Genomic DNA, 10991 nt, shown 5'->3' with positions numbered 1-10991 from the left:
AGTTGAATTTAGGGAATATTTCTCGCACTATTCCCATTGACATTTCAGTGAAGCCCGGAATTGAGGAAAACATTCATATAGGTGCCTCATGTACAGAAGATGAAATTCAAACTTACAAGGCCCTATTCCAAGAATTCCGCGATGTGTTTGCCTGGTCTTACGAGGAAATTCCAGGAATCGATCCTGCCATTGTTGTTCATGAAATAAAGACCTACCCGGACGCTAAACCCGTCCGACAACGGTTGCGTCAGATTCACCCTCGGAAAGCGGCTGCGATTAAAGCAGAAGTCGAGAAGCTGTTGAAAGCAGGTTTCATTTATCCAATCTCGTTAACGGATTCGGTATCGAATATTGTTCCGGTTAACAAGAAACAAGGAACAATAAGAATTTGTATCGACTATAGGGATATAAATCGAGCTTGTCCAAAAGACAACTATCCTACGCCTTATATCGATCAAATCATTGATGATTGTGCCGGAAGTGAAATGTTTTCCTTTATGGATGGTTTTTCGGGCTATAATCAAATCAATATTCTACCTGCCGATCAACCAAAAACGGCATTCATTTGTCCATGGGGGACATTTGCTTATTGCAAATTACCTTTTGGGCTTAAGAATGCCGGAGCCACTTTTCAACGGGTGATGTCTTACGCATTTCATGACATCAAGCACATTGTGCAACCGTACCTCGATGATTTGCCTGCTCATTCTTTACATCGAATTGATCACCTTGTCCACTTACGAGCAATCTTTATGAGGTGTAGGCATTATCGTATTCGGTTGAATCCCCACAAGTGTGTATTCTGTATAGAAACGGGTCGATTGCTGGGATTTGTTGTTTCAAAAGCCGGCATTTGCGTCGATCCCTCAAAGGTCGAAGCTATAATCAAATTGCCTCCTCCTTCGAGTTTGCGCCAACTCCAAAGTTTGCAAGGGAAAGCAAACTTTTTACGTCGATTCATTCCAAACTACGCCGAGGTCACTAAAGGTTTTACACGGTTGTTGAAACAGAACGCTCAATTCTTTTGGGACGAGATTGCCTAACAATCTTTTGATGCACTTAAGCACGCGTTGACCCATGCACCGTTGTTGCATCCTCCCAACTACAACCAGGACTACTTCTTATACCTCGCAGCTTCGCATTCCACTATTGGAATGGTGCTAGTCGAAGAAGATGAATTCAGAGTGGAACATGTGATATATTATCTTAGTAGGACATTAAACCCCATTGAGTTAAAATATTCGCATGTGGAGAAATTGGCTCTGGCAGCCGTCCAAGTTGTCCAGCGTTTTCGTCACTACATTCTTCTACGTAAAACTACCGTTATTTCGGATTGCAACCCTATGATTTATATTTTGACAAAAAAACTGCTAGGGGGCAAGTACTCTAAATGGATCGTTATTCTGTAAGAGTTCGACTTGGAGTTCGAGAAGTCCAAGTCTAAGAAATCCCTAGTTTTTGCGGAATTGATGTGTGATTTCCCGCGTGCTGACACAGAAACTGTGGCAGAAGAGTCCATTGCGGACGAATCTTTGTTTCTTATCAGTACTTTAGATCCGTGGTACGGGGATATAATCATCTATCTCCAAACCCAAACCTTTCGGCCTGAAGCTTCAAAGTCGGAACGTCGAAAAATTCGGTTTCAATCCCAGCAATACAGAATTATAGGAGATACACTTTATCGCTGGGGGGCAGACTTAGTTTTTCGACGTTGTTTAACTAGGTTTGGTGTCCCACAAGTAATCATCACTAACCATGGGAGCCATTTTCGAAACATCATGATGACTGAGCTTACAAGCCAGCTTGGTTTGCGCCACGATAGCTCTACTCCTTATTATCCGCAAGCCAATGGTTTGGTTGATTCTATCAACAAAGTTCTGGTTATCATGATCCGACGAATCATTGGTATTCATCGGTCGAATTGGCACAACATGTTATTTTCAGCGCTATGGGCATACCGAACTTCAGTGAAAACTTCAACAGGGTTCACTCCTTTCCAGCTAGTTTATGGCTTGGAAGTTGTGTTACCCATTGAATGCGAAATCCCATCACTTCAAATGGCTGTCGAATTACTTCCAGCTACTTCCGAAGAGGAGAAGCGTTTATTATACTTAGCTCAGTTAGATGAGACTCGACGTGACGCTGCGTTGGCAATCGAGACTCACGCGAAGCGAATGAAAGCTCAGTATGATAGAAATGTGACCCCTCGAAGTTTTTCGGAGGGAGACCTAGTGCTATTATATGATCAAGCTAACGATAAGCTAGGTGCTGGACCTATGTGGCATGGACCCTACATTGTAAAGCGAAAGCTAGCAAAAGGGGCCTATGAGCTGGTAGATTTTGATGGGGACTCTTTGGGTAAACCCAGAAATGGACTTTACCTAAAGAGGTATTATGCTTAAATGGTGGATATGGAGAAATTTTAGTTAGGTTAGGTTTTCTTTCTAGCTAGTATGTTTGTTAGTCTAGATAGTGTGCTTAGCTTAGAAAGTGTGTTTTTCGTCGTTATTCTGGCTTATCTTGGCTTTACTCTTGATATTGCAGATGTCAACGCCTCTCCAAATGTACATTGGATTTGCCGATGGTGCTTGTCATAGTACACGGAATATCTCTTCCGCAGCTTGAGTTATCTATTCGCCCTCTGATGAGTTAGTTTCTATGCATGGGGTGAGCCTCGGTCAAACGACAAACAACATTGCAGAATACAGTGTAGTGGTTGAATTATTGTCTGAATCTATTTCATTTGGAATTCGACGTTTGATAGTGAGGTTAGATTCTGAACTCGTTGTATTACAGCTTAATAGAATATATGCCATTAGAAAGCCTGTGTTATTAAGGTTGTTTTTGAGAGTGCGCCTCTTGGAACGTGAATTTGATTACATTGAATATCATCATATTCCAAGGTCTTTAAATACATTAGCAGATGCAATTACTTCTCGAATGTTGGACAGACATTTACGATAATCATGCAAGTAAATTTAAAAAACATTTCATCACATATGTTAAACAAGATGAGCCGGTAATGATGATATATATATATAGATAGGAGTGTGTCAAAAATATACATCGTCTTCGATCATAGGTTGAAAAACACCTTATGATCGACAAAAATGATAAGTACAAAAAACCAAAAATGTCATATGTGTCTACAAAAGTGACTAGCCAATCACTGGTGGTCCTCTCTATACGAGACCGCTGCCCGCGCTACCCTACACAGGAACCTCCTAAAAGGTCCTGGGACTATGACAACATAGCGCTGAAGTCGAATGGGAATGTCATCTATGGTGGTCTCTGGTATATCCGCCGTCAAACGCTCTAGATCATGTTCCAGCTCGGCTAAGGTCTCTGCGGTCGCATCCTGTGGGGCTGGTGCTGGTACTCTCCTCTCAAAAGCCCGGAGGTTGGCTGGACATCGTGGACCTACATCTGCATTTTGAAAATTTGTGCTGTCAGTTTTGAGGCGATATATAAAAACAAAAAAAAATATACATAATTTAAAAACTTGTGAAAAATGAAATACCTTTGTCGTCCCACTGTTCTCCCTGTGGAAGAACCATGTCCGGATCATTCCGAAAATCCATTCTGGCATAAGGGAAGTCCTGAATAGCAAAGACCTGGCTCTCTAGCCAGCGAAAGTAACCATCAGGAAATCTAACAACTGCTGCTCCCTCGTCAGGATGCCGGGCCATTACCGCAACCCATCTCGTCAACTTAGGCTCCCGAGGAGCCCCAACTGGAACTGTAAGATGCTGGGGGATCAGCATTGGAACTCTCTCTAGGGCAAAGCTCATGACTAAAGACCCATATCCAAAGGTCTTCAGTTGTCCTCTCTTCGCCCTAGTTAGTTGGCCCTTCATATTGGCCAACACAGCATCGCACCAGTTGAAAATGGTGCCTTGGAAGCAATCTATAGCCATCCGCATTTGGGACCTGGTGGCATGGTGCAAAGCAGCAACGTCGCAAAGTCTGGTGACAGTAAAGGCTATCACCATAAGTTTAGGTCGGGATATGTACTTGATTTCTATCCCCTTCTCCTGGTTTTGGTTGTTGCACCACTCTAGCCGGAGACTAGCAAGGGATTGGCCACCTGGCCTAGTCCCAAATAAAGAAAGTTGCTCGCCCCTGTGAGGCAAGCCAGTGAGAAAATATATGTCAGAGGGCTCTATCTCGAGCTGGTGCTCTCCGATGTAGAAACATTGCTCCTGAATGTTCCACCTTTCAACCAGCCACTCAAGGAATGCCACCTGGCCCCTCATGCCAGGTATGGCCCAGTATTTGTACAGTCTGCATGCTTTTAACGCATCAATGGAAGGTTGATGACCTATTGTGGCCAAATCAACGTCCTCGTGTTCTCTTTCGCGCCAATAAAGCATGGTGTGCACCCTGTACATCATAAAACATCTGTTAGAATCCATTAAATTTTAAAATTTTGGTTCATTTTGGAGAAATAAGGGTTTCAAAATGCGTTTTGCGGGGTACGCACCCCGGCTTTTAGGAACAGAGCGTCTGGACGCAGCTTCCCTTAAGGCCGGGTGCGTACACCTGGTATTTTCCCCGTTGAGAAAATATCGGGGTACGCAGGTCAACAGTGCATGACCTGCGTACCCCGAAGGGCGCATCTTGAAACCCCAAGACCCCCAAAAAATCAAATAAAAACTTAAAAATGAATTTTAAACGGATGAAAAGCAAGAGAAGGATGTTGTAGAATACCTGATGAGACAGCGTTCGATTCTGACGGTCGGATTCTCTGCAATGACCACAGGAAGTTTTCTTTTCAAAAGCCCTTTTTCTCAACCTCAACAGTAAAATGGTAAAAATGACATGGTAAAAAGTCTTTTTATAGGTTTTTTGGATGAATGAATGCTAAGTTTGTTTATTTTTCACCATGAAAGGACATTTTTCAATGTATTTTTACCCATCTTAAACAGGTATGAGTAATGTGTCGTTTTTGTGCAGGACAAAAGGACTTTAGAGTAAAATCATCATTTTTCACGAACCAAAACATCAGAGTCATCTTTTAAGCTCTTTTCTGACTCCTAAAATATGAAAATATTGCCGAGCGCTTCTTTTACACTCGTTAAAACGGAATTCAAAGACGGTCCCCTTATAGCTCTTTTCTGATCGTAAAAACAGGAAAAGATTGCCGGGTTTTTGTCGTTTCAAACTCGATATGGAAATAAAACGACGTGTCCTTGATCGCTTTTTACTTTTCAGGTCAAAGACACTAATCATGAAAGTACTCCTTGGTCGCAAGATCAAGCGGTTCTCCCAGGTATTATTTTATACCTTTTCGGGCTTGGGGGACACAAATTTACGAAAAATTTCAACCTGGAGTCTTCTTAAGTTTTTCAGACTCTCTAAAATTGAAAAACGCCGAGTTTCTCCTATACTGGGCTCGTTAAAATTTCACAGTAAAGGACCTGTTCAATTACAAACAGGAACGAACCACTCCTTCCTAGGGTTCGAATCAAAACTAGGTTGGACTCATCCGAAGGATGAGCTTATAATCAAGCATATGTTATCCTCCTCAAGCTTGTTAAAAATAAAGAGGTACTTGCCAGAAATGGTGGGGGGAAAAAGAGAATAATGAGCCTATTTGTTATCCTTTGTCTCAGAAGAAACCTTATTACCACTCTTGAACATGACACTTTTCATTCACCTGGGTTGGGAAATCCTTTGCCTTAAAATTTGATCAAACCACATTGAAAGTCTTCAACCGTTTCCGGGTATTAACTTTGGGTCAAATCGTAACCAAACCATCTATCGTGTCGTTATGTGTTCAAGAGGTCTCTGCAAATAAACTTTCATCTGCAAAATACTTGTCATCCATTTGACCATCCCTGAGTCAGTCCTTACAGCAACATTTCTTCAACTTGAACATTGATTTCGTGTTGTGGGCTTGCCTGCAACGGGTCGCTTTCTATCGACATCAGCACATTATCTAGAGAGATGACTTAGAAATTGTCAGTACCTTGAAGTCTGCATGCATCAATGGTAGGTTTCTCGCCTTTGACGTTAGTTTACATCATTGACTTTCGATCGAAGGATTCCATGAAATGTTCGACATCAACTCATTCATTCACATCTCATGGATTGTACTGGGTACTTTGAGAACCATTGACATTACTGGTGGTTTCTCTCACACTTGTTAACAGTTTACATCATCGACTGGTAATCAAGTGGTTTCTACCGTGTTCGACATCAACTCATTTATTCGCATGGCTAGAATCGTACCAATTCGGGAAGTAGAAATGAAGACCCTGGATCTAGTTTCCACCATCCAGGCTATGAGGAGTTTTGTATTCATTATCTAGTAGACTAATCATAAACAGATGGCTGCGCCCATACTGTGTCTACAAAAGTCTATGATTATGATGTACTGCAAGATCATTCCTGTATCAGAGTAGTTAGTCTGTTAGTTAAAGTTTTGATCTGAGTATGGGAATGCCTACCTCAGCGATGATATAATCTTATACATGTATTTTGTGTTGAAAATTGCAGGTTCTGACCAGGCTCTCCACGAGATAATCCTTGAAATGATAAAGCGCTTCACCCTTCCTAGATAATACAAAACCCTAATCTACTACAGGCTTCGCACTTTAGGGGGCAATCTGTTACACTAAAAAATGTCACCATGACTATTTACAGTTAGTATGGCTCTATCAACAGTCATGCTATCCTCCTGGGCAAGTCTTATGCCTCTGCTCTCCATGTCAAACTCCAAAAAGAGAGAAAGTCTTTGTAAATGTGTTTATCTCTGGGTACACATATTCTCTCGGCCTTACCTACGTATACGCACCGAATGTTCACAAAAACTGCGTACTTGTACGCTCTGTATGTAAAAGGGCAGGTGCGTACCCCTGTAAAGGTCAAAAGGCGCGAGTTTCATCTTTAAAAAGTTACTTGTGGTCACTTCTAGAGCATTCTAGAAGGTTGTTCGACGTGTATTGAGCGCCTCCAGATGGTTCATGTACCCCTATGAAAGAGGAACTTATCCCATCAAGAGAGGAGCTATCCCATCCAAAGAGGGGATTATCCCATTGATGGTGGGCCTGATTAACTTCCTCTTGAGCACTATAAATACAGGCATTGGGCCAGAAGGAGGGGAGGTTGAAAGCTAAACATTTCTAAGGGTAGATGCTGCTGGAATTAGGACTCCCATTTAGAAGCTTGTGAGGAGAGATTGCCATCCTTGCTTGTTCTATTTGGAAGTCGGTGAGCTTTGTCAAAGTAAAGGAGAACTCTTGATGGACCCTGGGAGGGACTTGTACAACACCAAGGCTCAGGTTGTAATTGTTCCTTTTGTTTCCTATTAATGCAAATGAGTCAATTCTTCTCAATAACTTGTTATTTATGAGTTGTTTCATATACTCCTTGGTCTATGTTTTAAATATGTTTTATTTTATGAGATTATCAAGTGCTATTTAATCGTTTTATTTTTAGTGAATGCAGGTTTCGAAGTGAAGGAGGAGCTCATCCGGATCAGGGAGGTTGGACTGCTACAACAGCGTTGGACTACAGGTAGGATCTAAACACTTGATTTCTTATATAGTAAATGCATGTTTAGAGAAGGATTGCTCTTGTTTGTCTTGTTTGTCACTAGAGAGTCTTAGGCTCCTAGGGAGGTTGGTTGTGTCTGCACTATCGACTCTTTCCGCCTGACAGTACTTGAAGAAGCCAAGTACACATCCCCACCTTCATCTGAGGTGGTTTTTGCCTCTGCAGAAGGAGCATCATCAGATCCCTTTCCTTTATCAGCAACTTTAGATTTATAGTCCCTTTTGAAGTGCCCTTCCTTTCTGCATTTCAATCACACAACCTTTATAGGTTTTCCTTGAGATTTAGATCTCCCTCTAGATTTAGATCTCCCACTTAATGACATTTTTTTTTCTGTTCTGAGACTGTCCTCGTATAGAAAAGGCATCACCATTCTGGTTATCCATATTTTTCCGTCTCATCTCCTCCATCAGCAAGACTGAGACTATTTCATCAAACTGCAAAGCAGTTGCATTGCTACCTATTGCAATAACCAGACTATCCCATGAATCTGGTAGAGAACACAACAAAATGATGCACTTATCTTCATCTGAAATTTTAATATCAACAGATGATAAATGAATTACGACAGTATTAAACACATTCAGATGCTCTGTCACCGAGTCTCCATCTTTCATCCTCAGGTTATACAACTTTTTCAGCAGGAACAGTTTATTCACCAGAGACTTAGATTGGTACAAAGTCCCTAACTTGTCCCACAAAGCCTTTGCCGTAGCTTCCCCTGATACATTCAGCAATACTGAATCTGAGACACACAATCGTATTGTGCTCTTTGCCTTCTGATCCAACTTCTTCCATTCTTCATCGATCACTCCCTTTGGTTTAGTACCCGGATCTACCGTGATCCACTGATCTTTATCCACCAACAGATCCTCCATCTTGAGTTTCCACAACTCAAAACTCTGACCATTGAAATTCTCAATCTCTATCTTTCCACTGCTTGCCATCTTCTTTCAACACCAGAATCGATCTCGTAGATCTCCCACTGAACAGGGTCTACCATAGGCCCGAGCGAAACCCCTCAGCAAAAAGGTGTCCCCTTGAAGCCAAAACAACTCTGATACCAAATGTAGGTTTTAACCCCGTACAGAAATTACCTGCATATGAATTCTAAAACACAGAAAATAAACAATGTGAGAGCATAACACATAAAACACATATTCACAGAGATTTTCCCCTGGATCCCAAAACCAGGACTACCAGCTTGATTTTTCATTATTTTCCTTTCAATGTTACAATACATATTTATAAATGTCGAAGCATCCAATACCATGGACCAAAAACCATTGCGTCCAAAACCATGGACCGAAAAACCATAAGTAGGTTCGCCCAACCTAATATAGGTTCCAAAAAAAAAATTCCTGGGGAAAGAATATAACACAACCTAAAAAATAATACATAGTGAAAGGAATGGGTAAAATGTTATTAAAAAAGATAAGAAAAAAACCAATTTAAAAAAAAATAAAAAAAAATAACCTCAAAATGCAGTTTTCAAACTGCATGAGAACTTACCCTCTCAAGCTCATCCTGGATTTCCTACAGCTTTTCAATGGAGAGAACAAGCTCAACGTCCATGTGCTCTTCCTCTTCCACTTTTGATCTCTTGGACTCTTCCATCCTGCCCAATCCTTCTGACCCAAAAGTCCTAAAAATCCAACATAGTCGAAGGCGCAGGTAGAGTGGTGGAGAGGGAATGGACCTATCATTCATTATTGCCTTCAGAAATGTTGCATGCTCCTTCTTGCCATCCTTAATGAAGAAAACTTCCAAACCTTAAAATTTAGATCCCATCATTCATTATTACGTCCAGAAATTTTGCACGCTCCATCCTGCCATCCTCAGTGATGAAAACTTCAAATGAAATATTATCATTGAAATACCAAAAAAGTTGTTGATTATTTTTTACTTCCACCTACAAAAGAGTGCTTGCTAGTCCAGGAGATATGTTTTGAAATAGTACCATGGGTAGTAGTGTGTGCATTGAGCTACCAGGCAGCAATGGTGCCACCTAATTTACCAGGAACGAAACTTAGGAAAATGACTCAAAATAGATGTTCATCTACATCCTATTAAACTAGCAATATTTATAGTAAATAGAACTAATATCTCAACTATTTCCACATTTTATGAACTGTACCTATAGAGGTCTAGCAGCTGCAAGACCAAAAGAGTTATTCTAAAGCTTCAAGCTATAAAAAAAATTGACCATTGCGCCATATAAGTTTCCCATTGATTTGAAGGCCTTGACATACTAATGTTGTAAGTAAAGCAGGCAATGGAGGCCTGCACAAAGCATTAACCAAATATCACAAGTTGCTTTAATCAGGTTGATGCTTATCATAGTAAATACAATTCACATCTAACAACAACAAAGCCAATTTTTTCCATTTGTTATTTAAAAAATGAAATGGAATTGACTATCTAATACCCACCCAGAGCCTACTGCTCACTAATCTCTAGGGACAAGTGCATTGCCTAAACCTATCAAATAACAAAGAAGATCTAGGATAGGAGGTGGAGTTTCTACTATGGGTACTGCTTTTGATTTAACATTGGGACCTTTGGCAGGTGAAACATTGATTTTTGTCTCAGTGGTTGATAATTCTTTATATGGCAGGTAACAATTTACTTGCAAGTTTGGAGGTAACAAGGTACATTGGTAGGTAACAAGGTACAAGGTACATATGGAAAGACATATGGGAGGTAACTTGTACAAGCATAAAAAGTGCTTAGAAAAATATATGTGTGCTCTGACTTCTCAGCAACATCAAGGAAAGACTTAATTTCAAAAATAAACTCTTTAACGATCTTTGTACCTATTACTTACCACTTCAGATAGAAGTGTTGAGCATGACAACTGCCAAAAAAAAATATTATTATTAGACATATTGGAAGAAAACTCCTTGAACTAAGCATAAAATATAATACTTATACTAGAAAAACCTATACAATTACAAACATCTCAAACAGTGACAGATGAACTTAAGCCTTTTCATTGAAATAACTTACCACTTCTCTAGTATCCATTTTAGAATCCAAACTAAATCCCAAAACTTAGAAGACTAGACATTCTTGAACTTCTTTCGTTCTCATTCTCCAACTCAAAATGGTGAGCCCCATGCTTGTGATCATAGGGCATAATAGAAATGGCATCCAACAATCCAGATGATGCCATCAATTGCAAATCCTTCTATGCTAATTATTTATTGTAGCTTTTCTAGAGGATATAGAGCTTGTACCATTCATAAGCATGATACAAATGACTTTCTAATATCTAAAATATCTTTGTTAACTTTTAATAGTAGATTGTCGTCATTTGAGGTTTATGAATATTCTTGACCATACACAACACCATGAATATCTTCTATAGAGTGAAAAGCTTCCTACATATCATATGCCATCTGTCATAAGAAATAGTATAAGGCAAAAATATA

The sequence above is a fragment of the Pinus tabuliformis genome, chromosome 1_1 (assembly GCF_031772625.1).
Source record: "Pinus tabuliformis cultivar Carrire ecotype Pingquan chromosome 1_1, CPIR1, whole genome shotgun sequence".
NCBI lineage: Eukaryota > Viridiplantae > Streptophyta > Pinopsida > Pinales > Pinaceae > Pinus > Pinus tabuliformis.
The sequence above is the reverse complement of the archived record's forward strand: the minus strand, read 5'-3'. Positions refer to the sequence as shown.